The sequence below is a fragment of the Xiphophorus couchianus genome, chromosome 21 (assembly GCF_001444195.1).
Source record: "Xiphophorus couchianus chromosome 21, X_couchianus-1.0, whole genome shotgun sequence".
Classification (NCBI taxonomy): domain Eukaryota; kingdom Metazoa; phylum Chordata; class Actinopteri; order Cyprinodontiformes; family Poeciliidae; genus Xiphophorus; species Xiphophorus couchianus.
In genome coordinates this window covers 13594116-13608908 of record NC_040248.1, presented here as the reverse complement: position 1 = coordinate 13608908, position 14793 = coordinate 13594116, and the positions used below count along the sequence as shown (strand labels likewise).

At 38.1% G+C, this 14793-nt stretch overlaps 1 protein-coding gene across 4 annotated transcripts in view; it reads right to left on the bottom strand.

The window, feature by feature from the left end:
* sema5a (sema domain, seven thrombospondin repeats (type 1 and type 1-like), transmembrane domain (TM) and short cytoplasmic domain, (semaphorin) 5A) overlaps positions 1-14793 on the bottom strand; it is a 152520-nt gene that overhangs the window by 114391 nt on the left and 23336 nt on the right. The window contains exon 1 of one of the 4 annotated variants that reach the window (XM_028005264.1): positions 3859-3873. The exons of the other annotated variants lie outside the window; for them this stretch is intronic. The gene's annotated coding sequence lies outside the window, so the exon portion shown is untranslated. Of the gene's footprint in view, positions 1-3858; positions 3874-14793 lie in introns of those variants that run through there. 4 annotated transcript variants of the gene reach the window in all.

Here is a 14793-nt window from a genome sequence, read left to right as displayed (position 1 = left end):
GTCGGGAGGGTTGCTGGTGCCTATCTCCAGCTACGTTCCGGGCGAGAGGCGGGGTACACCCCGGACAGGTCGCCAGTCTGTCGCAGGGCAACACAGAGACATACAGGACAAACAACCATGCACACACACACTCACACCTAGGGAGAATTTAGAGAAACCAATTGACCTGACAGTCATGTTTTTGGACTGTGGGAGGAAGCCGGAGTACCCGGAGAGAACCCACGCATGCACAGGGAGAACATGCAAACTCCATGCAGAAAGACCCCGGCCGGGAATCGAACCCAGGACCTTCTTGCTGCAAGGCAACAGTGCTACCAACTGCGCCACTGTGCAGCCCTCCACTGACACCAACTAAAAGAATTTTAACAAGACATCTGTACCCCAAAAATGCGAGGCAATTATATGCTCAATTAGATACCAAGTTTGTTATGCACTTGTCTACCCACTGGTGGGGTGCTCTCGCATAGGGAGAAACACGCAGACCTCCAAAATGCACAAACCTTTAATGTGTCCTCCAAACTTTTGAGCTTGGACACCAAACCGGGTTTTAGATTTTTTTAGGTTGTGTTTTTAATGAAAAATGTATTTGGCAATAGAAGGTGAGTAGAGGAGGGGCAAGAAGGAAGACAATATGCAAGTTGGACTAAATAGTGTTTATAATATATCAAGTCCTTATTATTAAGTAGCTGTTTTTTGCATGTTTCTTATTGTATTTTGATTAATTTCCCTTGGTGATAAGTTCCAAGTTCAAATCTTTAGCTTCCTCATGATGCAATATTATATAGCAACCTGGACACCAAAGGAAAGTCTTATTTCAGCATATAAACATTTAGGTAGACAGATAAAACATCATATTTATATTTAGGCCTTCCTTGTTGGTTATTTTATCACAAAGAAGTGTACAAAGTATTGTAATTTACACAGCAGTCCCAATTCTCAAAAGTGTAAGGAAAGTATCCAAGTCAAAACATTTTCTTACACTAAATGCTGAAGATTTACTTTTTCTTAGTTACCAATTGTAAAAATGCTTTTATGATATTTTGTGTTTTTTAAATTATAGATACACAACACAACTTTCAAATCCTTCGCATGTTAATTAAAATCTTAGTATTCACAATAACACACTGGTTTCAGTTGTTTTCTGTCCACAACTGAAAGATGTAAGGTGACATACTTAAGAATTTTACCAGCTGAAGGGTCACAATTTACAGGATCTATCAAACCAATTACAGCCAACTCATGAACTCATCTAATTTTATTAAACTATTGCAAAGTTTATTGCAGAATATTGCAAATGTGACAGTTTATAGGACTAAACTGTCAGTAAAGAAAAATAACAGAAATTAAAGACAAAAATATTTTCAGAATTTAGACAGAAACATCTATATCTCTCCCCTCTGCCTCTACTTTTTTTTGCTTCCCAGTATTAGCACAAGAAACAGCCAAAAAGGAAAAAGACCATCATATGGGGAAACAACTAAGACATCTAAAGGCCTTTTATAAGTCATACATTTCAAAAATACGCCTTTGGGAGGCCCACGGATGGCATGATTTATGCACTCATATGTGTTTGCATCATATTTTGTAATGTACGTAACACAACACAAACTGCAATAACGAATCATCTGACTTGTTGCATCATTGCCATACAGAGATATCTAGTACATCCTCTTGTTTTAACTCACCACACGCCTCCAACCAGTCCTGTGGGAAAGAACAGAGAGAGATTTCTGTGCTGTTTGGTGATTTAACGCTAAATCATCTCTGGGGAATTTGAACAGGCCTCCATTTTTTCTTACTTCTGCTCACTTTCTCACATGTGAACACATGGACACCGCAAGTGCATTTATGGTAAACACTGTAATATCACCCAGGGACTTTTTGATGGATAACATCCACATACTGCCAAGGCACAGAACAGCAGTGCCACAAGCCACATATAAAAACAATTACATAGCAAAGGGTGTTGTCATATACAGTCATTTTCAATAAGGGAGAGTATTTTTGAAAAGCTAATTCATTTCAATAAATCAGTTCACTAAGGTAAACACATTAGAGTCATTACACAACTGCATGGCTGTGAATTATAACTTTACGCTTGCAGCTAAGGAAAACATGACATTTAAGATTAGAAGATTACACCAGAGCAATAAAAATTATATTTAATAAAGAAATGTGGGCCTAATTAAAAGTATATTTAATAACTGGTGGTATTAAATGTACCATATAAATGGTCGTTATTTTCAACAGGTACTTTAAATCTGACAAAAGCTTTGGAATCATATTCTAATTTATTTAATATGAATGTATAACGGTTTTAGGGGCCTTTATTTGACAAGGATCAGACAGGAAGGCAGGTTGAGAGCAAGGAGAAAGGCCATCAAGCTGGGACTTGAACCTGAGGCGCCCTGTACATGGGTCGCATGCTTTACCCCTGTACCACCGCTGCACCCAGTAGATGAGATTTCTAAAGAATTTTATGTGAGTATTGGTTTCTTATTGCTGCACCAGCAGAATAGTGATGTTCCCATTTCTCCGTGATTGATGACTGTTCCTGAAACAGCAGCTGGAGAGGCTGTCACTTTCTTAGCCCTCAGGTTACACTTTACAGAATACCTACAACTGAGCTTCCTTTTTGCCATAGAGGTTATTAGGACTGTATCCAACCAGTGATAATGATAGAAGATGGATAAAACGACCTACGGGTTAAAGGTGGGGGTGGGGCTGGGTGGGGACAAAGAGTGACTTTGATCGAAATCATGTCTTCAATGAAAAATAAATCTATAGCCAACCACTAATTGCTTAAATTTATGAGGTTTTGAGAAATGTCTGTTTATTAGTAAATGAAAATCCTAGTAACTGAACCAAAAACTTACCATTGCAAACATGGTCAATAAGTTTCCTCCTAACACACCTAATCCACTGGGTTTACTACATTCATTTTCCTGAAAACTTTTACCAAAAACTCTAGACTTTTCCTTTAACTTTTAATGTTTGGCCTTCAAATATAATTGTACCACTTAAGCTATTCATTTAAATTCACATACTCTAATGAAATATGCAAGTTCAAATTTCCTGCTTGTAGGCACACTAGAAAAAAAAATCCAGGAGTGCAGTATGAAAAGCTGGCACTGATTCTACATAATACAAACTAGGTCTGCATGATATTAGAAATAAATGTGTGTGGTTTTTTTTTATGGATACAATTGTTGAATTCTGCGATGGCAATATCCAGTGGCTTCTCACGCTTCACATTGCTTCCAGATCTCTTTGCGATCCTAAGCAGACACTTTTAACTGTGACAGGTGTGAGAATCCAGCCAAGCAGGTATAATGTTTTATTGGTATGAAAACTGCATATTCATGACAGGTTGAGTACAACAACCATCAAATATTGGATTCTAATTAAACTTTTGCATACTCATAGAATGACAATATACTTTTGTACTGACCAACACTTGGTTTTAGAATGTTAACAACATTCACATACAGATATAGAGGGGCAAATCATATAGAGTCCAAACTCTGGCATAACGCAGAGTTTATTCTGCACACAAATATGGAGGAGAGTCACTGGAAGCCCATGAGGTATCCAGCTAGATGCTTGTCATTGTTTGTCAAGAGGCTCACATGTTACTGGTACATGCATCCTGTCTCGCCTGTGTTGTCCTGTTGCAGCCTTTTCTGAGCATGATGTCTGAAGTGGTTGAAAGATGCTTCCTTCCAGGAAGAAAGAGCTCAAAGCTTCTGTGTGCAGCATCACTCGCACAAAGCAACTCACTCATCACAAATCCTTCAAATAACAATGTTAGGGCAGTTTTTCTGAGCTATGGCATTTTATTTTAAACTCAGATTGTACCAAGTTAAGTGTCCAGTGAGCATTTATTCTTACTTGAAAGGGTAAGCTAATTTACCTAATCTTGAAGTCAATAGTAGCATTGCGTATTACTGTATCAAATTCGTCCACCGTCTCTGTGAATGTTAAGACCTCAATTGAAGTCTTTATGTTTTGTAAATGTATCTTTTTTTGTGCTTGACAGCCTTGAAATTAATTCATTTTAAAAGACATTTCAGTAACATCAAATCATGACAAATTTAGTTTTAAATGCACAGTGCAACACAAGTCACATTCCCAGGTCAAGTGGGGGGTGTCAGTTAACTAATCTATTGAATTCTACCTGCAGTAACGAGTGGAGAGAGGTCATATCAACACCGCTATTGATTTTGTCTTAGAGGGACTTCATGATGGTTGAATTGCCCCATACATAATGAATAGGCTCACAAATACACTAAATCCTGCCTTTGTATTCGTGACAATAACACGTAAATGGACACGCACACACACATGCATCAGGCTCCCATGCAACAACCACAATTGTCAAGTGTGAGTGATGCAGCGATGATCCATCTGTCCAAACAGTCAGAGGAGTGTGAGATGGGGGTCACACAACAGTGCTGATAGATGCTTTTTCCTCTTCCTGCATTTTCTCTGTGGCCAGATGCACATTCATATCAAAATTCATCCAGACTTTGTTCGAGACCAGAACACACAAAGACACAATCTGCTTCACAAGGAGGTGTGTTTCGGCTGCAACTGATCAGGTTTACCTGTTTATCACTCCTGTCCGCCATTCAAGTTAATGTTTATTTTGTCTCGCTGTTATAATTTCTAAAATTATTTTTATATATATTTTTATCTGATAAAGGACATGAATATATAACATTGCAAGTGTCACATTTTTCAATTATTTATACCTAAACGTATTTATAAAATATTGGTCAAGTCAACTTGACCAATATTTTAACCCTGAGTTAGATGGTCACTGGCTACCAAAAAAATAAATAAAAATCCTGCAGAGGAACAAAACAGTTGTCTCACTTACAGAGAGGCGGCTGAGGTGCCTGACTGCAGCATAAAACACCACAAGATTGACAGAGAAGTCTTGATTTTTGTGCGCCTCTCACGTTCGCAAGAACTAATTCTGTGCCATGTGGTGAAATCTTTCAGTCTGTTAATGTTATCTGTCCCTCATCCCTCACTGTCTACCTTCATTGACCTTCTCCCCTCAATGTTTATGCCTTTAGTGCACCTTAGTTTGTTGGGTGTCACAAAGGCTCAGTGAAGCTGAGTGGAGTGATGATTTTGTCATCAAAGGCTCATCGCCACCCAGCAGGACTATTTCCGCTCGGTAACCCCCAGATCAGAGGGCAGATTTATTCCAAGGGAAGAAATGTTTGCGTCTCTAAAAACGCGGAATTGAAAAGTGCATTCGAATCTGATGGCTTGTTTGTTTCAAACCCTTATCTGCAGTGCACAGTGTGGCCTTTGGTGCACAAATCAAAGGTGCACATATACGGCCTTTCACTTTCTATGTCTTTCTTTTTTTTTTCTCAGTTCCAGAATGTATTTCACAATGTGGTTTCCTGATTCTTGGTTGAGCTTTTTCTTTAGTGACTACTAATTTCTGTCCTTCATCCAACTGAAATACTTGTCGAGAATAAGCGATAAAACATTATTAAAAGAAATGTTGATCATCCTTAAATGCTACATATTTTTAAGGCTCATTGCTAGTTAGCAATACTGTATCATACTGAATATGTTTTTTTTCTGTTGTTGACATTCTATTTCATAAATACAAATATAAATGTTGTGATAATTTGAATGGCGAACACTTCATGCCATTTTAAATTCAAAATTAAAAGAGGAACTTGATTTTCTCCTGAATGTTGCCTCTTGGTAACATTGCACCATTGTGAAACAACTCTTTGAAATAGATGTCATTCATCATAGTTTTGTTTTGATTTTTAAAATCTAACAAAGATAAATTTGATTGATGTTCAAGTTAAGATTATTCATATGCTTCTTATGCCATAGTGCCCTATTGCAGTGAACCTTGCCTGTATTGTTTGCTTATACCATGTTTCATACACAATTTTCTCTGTTCACAAATAAATTCTGACTCAACAAGGTTTAAAAACAGATTCCCCATCCATCTTATGCTGTACTACAGATAACTGTGTTTGTGCTGTCTCTCTTGTTGTCCACATCCTCATTATGATTCTTGCTCATATCCTCATTAATCTTCCTTTCTCCTAGAAAGTGTTTTTGCAGGTAATCATTGTCACAACTACTTTGACTCAGTGTTACTATACTTTGCTATATTGATTAATATAACAAGAAAAGACTCAATAGTTTCACTCACACCTTTGCAGACAAGGAGGTCAGAATTTAGCATTTTCTCTTACAATCTGAGATTATCTGGTCAGAAGTTGTTGTTTCATTGTTTCAGTTTAATGACTAAAGGAGACAGATCGTTAAACCCCGTACTTATGACTCTGTTTAACATTTTCAAAAGCAACTGATTATTTTCCTTTTATCTTAAATCTTTAATGACCTCACAACTTGATTTTCCTGTTGTTGCTAAGTTTTTTGGATTCCTGAAGCTATGTGTGGTTTTTGACTGTAAAGAGACATAAATTAACCTTACTTACTACTTACCATTTAAAGAAAGAAATAGGATAAATTCCGTTAACCTTCTTCTTCAGCCAATGGAGGAATAAAAGAAGTTTAATAAACCCCAGACCCTGAGGATCTGAAGCAAAACTTTTCCGCCGGTGATCAGTTTTAACCCTGGCTCTCTTATTTAATTGCAAAAGTGTTTGTTTCCTAAAACGTCTAATAAAACTTCAACACATTGTCTCGAGGTCAATTTAGGATAATATTACCCTATTTCAGTTTGTCCTTTTTGGGGGGTTTTTCAGTCTAAGGAGCACAATGATTCCCAAACTATACAACATTCTTTGTGCTGTATCTTTGGAAGCAGCCTCAGTGACAAGTCTGACCACAACCATAGCTCTGGTCCAGATAAATCTGGGACATAGATCACACACAGTCACACACACTCACTGAATCACATAAACACGTAAAAATACACTGACTCACCCAGCTGTGTTTCTCAAAAGCACACCCAGCAATTTCAACCAAGACCCACCCTGTCTACCAAAGATAGTTCATTTAGCACTCAAGCACATGCTTCATTACACAGTCTGCAAATCCATATATGCAACGCCACCTCCACATGAGACAGGCTGCATTAAAATCCAATTTAGAAGTGTGAGTGACATCATTCTTCACATGAACAAAATTCTTCCAGTGCAAAATTCAAAAATATTTTATGGCTGTTCTAGCTGAAACTGGGTCAAATCTACTCAATTTTGCTCCCTTTATGATTACTGTAGGCAATTTAAGCAGACACGTAGTTCAAAAGCACAATGTAAAATCTAGAAAGGCAGATTTTCGAGTTCACAGCCAAAGCAGCTCAATTCCAGCTTGAAGTCAGAGTAAAGCAAATTCAGATCACAACCAAGTGCAGGCTGCATTTAATGTTTGTGGTTTGATTACTGTTGTTGAGTAATATTCTTTTTAATAAGAAAGCAGTATGCTGACTTTCCCTTTTACTATACTTAGATAAATAATGCATCACTAGACACAAACACCATCAATGTTTAACGCTTTAAGGTTACATTATGATACCAGGAAAAGCATCTAGATTATTTCTATGTCTTAAATAGATTATATAAACTTAATTAAAAGAAAAGTTGTGGATGTTTTGGAACATTTATTTGTCTGAAGGCAACATTCTCATAGCCTGGCTAATGCCTTTCTATGCAAATTTGCTCGATTCTCATCTCCCATCGAGGCACCGTCTGGGATTTCTCTCATAGAGTTTGATTTCTCAGATTTATTTTGGCAATTCTCTAATTGCAGTGAAGAATGTTTGCTCCACTCCACAGAACACACAATTTCCGGTAAGCTCCATAACATCAAACTGGCGTAAATACATACGTCACAGCCAAACATTAGCGAAATCAGAATCCACGCCTCTGGCAAGCCATCAGTTCTCAATGGCTCAGAGTCCAGATCCTCTGAACGAAGCAAAGCATATGACAACAGACTGGTTTGTATCAGGCTGCAACAATGTACTCTAAGTTACAATTTACATTAATTTAAGGTTAATACCGTAATAAAAACACTCTTGAAAGTGAGCATCACTTTTTCTCCTTTTAAAGAATGCACACTGCTTTTTCCTATTCTGTGCTGCATTAGAGATTCAGTTCTCCATACCTTTACCCTCACTTCCCTCCCGTTATCACAGCTCTCATCTTAATCACTGTTCTTTTATGTTTTTTTTCACCGCCACTGTGCTCAACTGAAAGTGTGATTTCAATCCTCTTGTTACTTAAAATGATAAAGAATGAGGCTGAATTTATTGAGTATATTGAAAAAAAAATGTGGAAATTAGAAAAAAAAATGCAAGAAAGATAAAGTTCAGAGGAAATTATTTATCCAGCCCATTCTTTCATGAGGCAATGCAGTGCTTTACGGTACATCAAAGGAAAGACAAGAAGAAAATAGCAAAGACATTTAAGTATTTGCGTAAAAGAGAGCTTCATATAAATATAAAAGCATCGCATTAAAGAAGCAGATGATAAAATATAGATAATAAAGAAAAATTTAAATAAGTTTAATTTTAAATGTTGCTCTAGATTAGATAAAGAGACAGACAAAAAAATAAAAGCAATTAACATTTTATGATCTTTACAACTGTGTTTTGTTTTGGGCGCAGTGTTCAGTTACAGACATCTTAATTACAAAGAAGTAGACACTAAGGTGAGTAAATTTTAACAACGTACGTTCCTCATAAAAAGAAAAGAAAATACTCAGTTAAATGCAGCACATCAAAACAATATCAGCTACCTATGATAGAAAAAAAAAGGATCTATGTACAGGACACACTCTCCATTGCTGTACTAATTATTATTATTCACAATCCTCTGAACTTGTCTAATTTATGATGACCTGTCTGCTGCTATTGCTGAGAGATGTCTGTATAAAACGATCCATCAAAAAAAAAAAATCTGTGTCTGACCCTGGCACTGATAGTCTGTTGAGACAGTGGCTCTGACACATCGTCCAGACCCCGAGGCGACTGTCTGAGCTGCTCAAAGTGTCAAGAAAATGGTGTTCGCAGGGAAGAAGTTGTCACAACTACAGAGCAGCGTTAGTCTTTTAAACCTAAGTGACAAAACCCAGAGTTTGTCACTACAGTCTCAAGAATACATCTCACTGAGGGCTGGATGGGTTTTAAGTCAACACAGATATATAATCTGTAGGCTGATACCCGAATGTGACAATAAATGCAACTGTCCTGAGGAATTTTCACAATTTCACGTCATTTTCCCAATTTCCATCCACTGCAGTATTGCACTGGCATCAAGTATTTCTCACACCTCAGACCCTTTGTTCTGTCTGTACTTGATTACTGAGGCTGATCCATATAAAGAGGAGCTCTTTCATCTAATTCTCTCTTCAAGACTCGGAGAAATAATTCTCCATACATGAAACAAATACAAACCTGCAAACAAATCTGTAATTGTTCTGATAAAAAGCATGACGTCTTTCATGGAGGAAGGGTGACACTTTTAATGCATTAATTACATGGTTAGTTAATGGGTAGTCCGCTGTCTCGCTGGACGCAAAATTATACTATCTGTGTCTACAGCTGTGAACACATGCAAAGTCTTTACATTCAGAAAACAAACACAAGTGAACATGTGAAGCGAAGCAGAGTAAATGTGCTCACTGCTCCTCCAACATCAAGGCTACCAACTAACCACAGTCCCAACTCATTGATCTGCACTGACAAAAGGTCACAAAAATGCTACCTTGACGTTTGCCTGACTACAAATGAAAAGAAAATTACAGTCACCCAAGGGTAAATTCTTTGTGTTCAGCTGAAAGTATGAAATCAGAGCACAGATGTGATTTTTTTTTTTTGACTAAAGGAGACTGCAGTTTCAAATCATCCAATTACTAATATCGCAATCAATCATAAGCTTTCGCAATGTCATGGTATGAGTTGAGGAATGATGGATGAAATCTTTTCCAGATTGTACAGGGACGGCTGGGTCCCTTTGGTCGCGCTAACTGTGAATAATCAGCAGGTATTTTTTTTAACAGTTTGCAGTCAGAGTTTCTTGGACAAATGTGCAAATGAAATACTAAACTTATCCCTACCAAATAAATAGCTTATTCCTGTGTTACATTTAAGCAGAATTTAGAGCACGCTGGTGTACAAGCCAAGCCTGATTGACAAACACTAAAGGATCAGCTCTCGGGCGCTCAAAGAAGGATCTAAAGTTTCCTATGATTACTGTAAGAAAGCGCATGCAGCTAAGCTATTGGCAAACAGCTCCTGCTTGCTTTTTCAAATAATTTTTAGTTTATATAGAGTTCATCTTTGTGTTTGCTCAAATAAAATGCATACACATTCATCTACTCTAACATATTGTTTGTTTTCAGTTAAAATATTTTATCTGATTATTTTCTGTCCTTAATTTTTTTTTTTCAAACAGACAGAGTAGTGTTCCCAAAGCATTTATAAGAACTATTACCTGCATTTGAACTTTGAACACAACCTTTCACTACATTGGAGCAAGGTGACTAACTTAAAAGAAAAATGTGACAAATATTTAGGTTTAAGCTTACCTTAAATGTTTTTTGCACTTTCTTTCAGTTTTTATAGTGCCGCCACATCTCCTGATGTACAATATGCTTGAAAGGCAAAAAATCTCGTCTACCATAACTTGCTAAGCCCATCTCAAATCAGCTTTGTTTTTCACCATTCGCTTGACATTTTTATTTATCACGTTCAAACCCGAATCACATCATGAATTATCTAGTTTTGAAACTTGCATTCTCCGTGGAACAAAGCATGCTAATGTGTTCTCATTAGCAGAGTATGCAGAGGAAAGAAAGCAGCAAAGCCAACTGTAATTTGCATTGTTTCCTATTGCCTTTTTTAACATGTGTAACCTCAGCAGTATGCAGTGATTAAATAAACTGAGGAAGCAAGTATACAAGTATAGTTAGATCTGTCCCTTCTGTGGGAAATAATTAGTATAAAAAACAACCATTATGTGTTTTATGAAGAGTGAATGTATCAAAAAAAAGATAAAAGGAGGTTGGGCAAATGTTTCCATTTATTTTTTCTTTTCTTCAGTAAGATTTTTTAATATCTATATATATATATAGTTGAATATATATATATATATTCAACTGTACTAGGATTACCAGGATTTTGAGAAATTCCTATCTCTACCAAGAGGGGCCAGATTGGGTATCTTCTTAGAGCTACCGAGAGAGGGCCAAACTGGGTTATTAGCATCCAAATGTGGCCAAACTGACGACTCTGAATGGTCTAATTAGCATCCCTGTAGATGAGCAGGGGGGAGGAGAGCCAAACTCACTACATCAACTTTCACGCTGATTGTCCTTGGAACAGGATAGAAATTTTGAAAATAACTACTTCTGGTGGTTCCCAGATCTGGGAGACTTTGTACATGCAAATTTGCATGCTGCCTTTTGTGCTGTGGAGTATAAATATCTGGACATTCACTCAGCTTTTTAGTTTGCAAGAATCAAGATGGCGAAGAGGACACAGAAGCTGATGAATGCTGAAGAGGCTTTGGAATTACTTATGCAGAATTCATCCTACAACCCTGGTCGACACATCATTGTTGATGAACAGCTTTTCCCCACTAAAACCCGCTGCTGTTTCCTTCAATACATAGCAACAAAACCGGACAAGTTTGGCATCAAGTTTTGGGTGGCTTGCGACTTGAAATCAAAGTACATCTGCAATGTCTTCCCATATCTTGGCAAGGACCCCAGTCGTCCCAGCGGGGAGAGACTGTCCGAGACTGTAGTGATGAGGCTGATGGAACCGTTCATGGACAAGGGCAGAACTGTAACCACGGACAATTTCTTCACATCACTGTCACTTGCGCAACGACTGCGTAGCCGGAAAACCACCATCCTCGGCACAGTCAACAAGTGTCGCAGGGAAATTCCACAATCCACTAAACGTAAGGATCGCACTGAATTCACCACTCAGGTGTTTTCAACCTCTGATGCCACGCTGCCTGTGTATGTGCCCAAAAGGAAGAAGGTCGTTTACATTCTCAGCAGCATGCACAGCGTGGTTGAGACTGAGGATACCACCAGAAGAAAGCCAAACACCATCAAACAATATAACAAAGCAAAGTGCGGTGTGGATGTGATGGACAAAATGGTGCGGGAGTACAGCGTGCGTGCAGGAACACAGAGGTGGCCAGTTGCCGTGTTCTACAACATGATTGACATGGCAGCACTGAATGCGCATGTGCTGTATCAGGCATGCACTGGGGTGCAGGAGAGACGGGTGGACTTCCTGGTGGAGCTCGCAAAAGAGTTGGCTAACTCTCATGTGAGTGAGAAGAAGGCGTGCAAGGAGCAACTGCTTTGCCAACAACCTGCCACACCCAGCCCAGGCAAAAGGGCGAAGTGCCAAATCAACCGTCGATGCATTAAAAATAGTACAAATAGGAGATGCGTTGACTGCTTCAAATACGCATGTGGCAAATGCAGCAAGCCCATGAACTGGCAGTGCCAGATGTGTGCCGACAGTGCAGACAGTGCACAGAATGAGGGCTGAAATGCCACTGTGCCTATTGCAAATAATTGCGGAATTGTTTTATTTCTTGTATTTTTTTTATTGTTATTAATGACAAAAATAAAAAGCATTCAAACAAATAACAGTTGTTCTTTTGTATATTTTTTTTGTATATCTTCTGTATACTCTTCTCCATCCTGCTTCTTGCAAACTAAGAAGCCTCTTGACCTCTTGACTTAGACACAAATACATCTGGTACCTGTCTGTAAAATTTCTAAATCTCCATTTAAAATATTAAAAATAATTCATTGTGCTTTTTTGCTAAAATAAAACTAAGCTAAATATAACATATATATAATCTTTATATTATATAAGCAGGGAAATTACTTCGCTTTTGCAGCATAGAGACTATCTACAACTTGAAGTTGTAGATAAAATAAAATAAAGAAATAACATGAAATTTAAATTGATTAGCACTAGGAGAGGGCCAGGTTTTCGATTTCTCCCCAGACTGGCTGAAACAGGGCCACAAGACCCTGTCCAAACTGACGACTCTGATGGCTCAAATTAGCCTCCATTCATCCATTCTTCTATTCTTCTATTGTTCTATTGTACATGTGGTCGTTGACCGTCAGGCCAGAAGGTAGGAATGTGAATAGTCCATGTTGGGGGTGGGTATCTATGATACCTACGACTAGTCAGTTTAGTTTTGAAGCATACATGAAGTGTTTTTGGAGAGATGTGACTTTTTGCAGCTGATCCATGATGTTGTGCTGCATTATCCAGGTCATTTTGCCAAATGTACATAGAGTTTGCAAAACATACAATCTGTTTCAAAAAGTATGCAAAGGTTTTTCTAAAAGAAATTAGTAATGTTTCTCTTTGAAATAAAGCTAAGAGGGTATAAAATGACAGTTTAGAAATAAACTAACCAAATTAATTGTGTTGATCCACCTCAAAAAAATCATGCAAAAAGTGTAAGCAAAAGAAATCTGGGAGACTTTGCACATGCAAATTTGCATGCAGCCTTTTGTGCTGTGGAGGATAAATAGGTGACTGCTTCACCTATTTAGTTCACAAGAACTAATGGCATTTATTTCAGTCATAATCTTGCGGGGGGTGACTAAGGTTCCATCACTATGTGACAGCTGGTCAGCAAACCTGGCAAACATGATTGACATGGCAGCACTGAATGCACATGTGCTTTATCAGGCATGCATTGGGGTGCAGGAGAGACGGGTGGACTTCTATTTTGCTGTCAGTCCTGCACTTTATATTTTATATTTAGATTTATATTCATATTTTATACTGTATTTTATTTTACTCACAACATTGGAACCTCAAACATTGTCCTGAGCCTGAAGTGTTCAATGACCCTTCTTATGGAATGCAGAGTTCAGCTTTGCCCCCCTCTTGTGGTGCGTCAGTAATGGCCTTATTTACATAACAAAGGCGCCTCTTCACACCCTCTCTCGGAGGGCCAAACTGGCCCCTCTCTGGTAGCTCTAGGGACAGGGCCAAACTGGCCCCTCTCTGGTACCTGGACGAAGATTCCCATTTTGGGAATCTTTGGTAGTCCTAGTGTTAAATTGATTGGTTTAAAAAAAACAAATACCGTACGATCTATTTTCATTACATTCTTGCAATATTTTTTTAGAAAAACATTGATAAATAAACATGTTATATGTTAAAGCTTCTTTTCAAACTGAAATGTATGTTTGTTGCAATCAAAACATCCAATATAACAAACTAAATGGACTGCCAGCTTCTACAACACACTAATTATAAAGCTGAAAACAGCAACATGGACCTATCTGGCTGAAAGAGAAAACAACAACAAAAAAAACACTATACACACATGCACTTTGCTTCACATCAGGGACCTACAGAGAGGAAGCCATAAGGAAGCTGCCTTGAAATTAGTCATATTTGTACATCTGAAGAAATTTGACCCAAGTGATAGTAAATTAGTACTTGGTTCCTCTGGAACCAATTAATTACCCAACTCTGTGTGAGAGAGAGGCTGGCCTTTGTATCTGTCCTGTTAAAAATCACAGAAGAGCACAACAGTATTAAAATGGCAGCAGTTTTTCCACACAGAAAAGCAGAGGTAGTTGTTGTGTGTTTGTGTGATGCATGTGCCTGCTTGCCCAGGTCTCCGCCCCTCTGAACTCGTCTCCCGAGGGTGAGCTGGAACAACAGAGGAGCAGAATCGGAGACGGAGCCTGCAGGCATCCGATGCGATCATGTCTCTGCTAGACGAAGCAAGAAACCTATCTCCCTCTTACCCTACTCTTTCT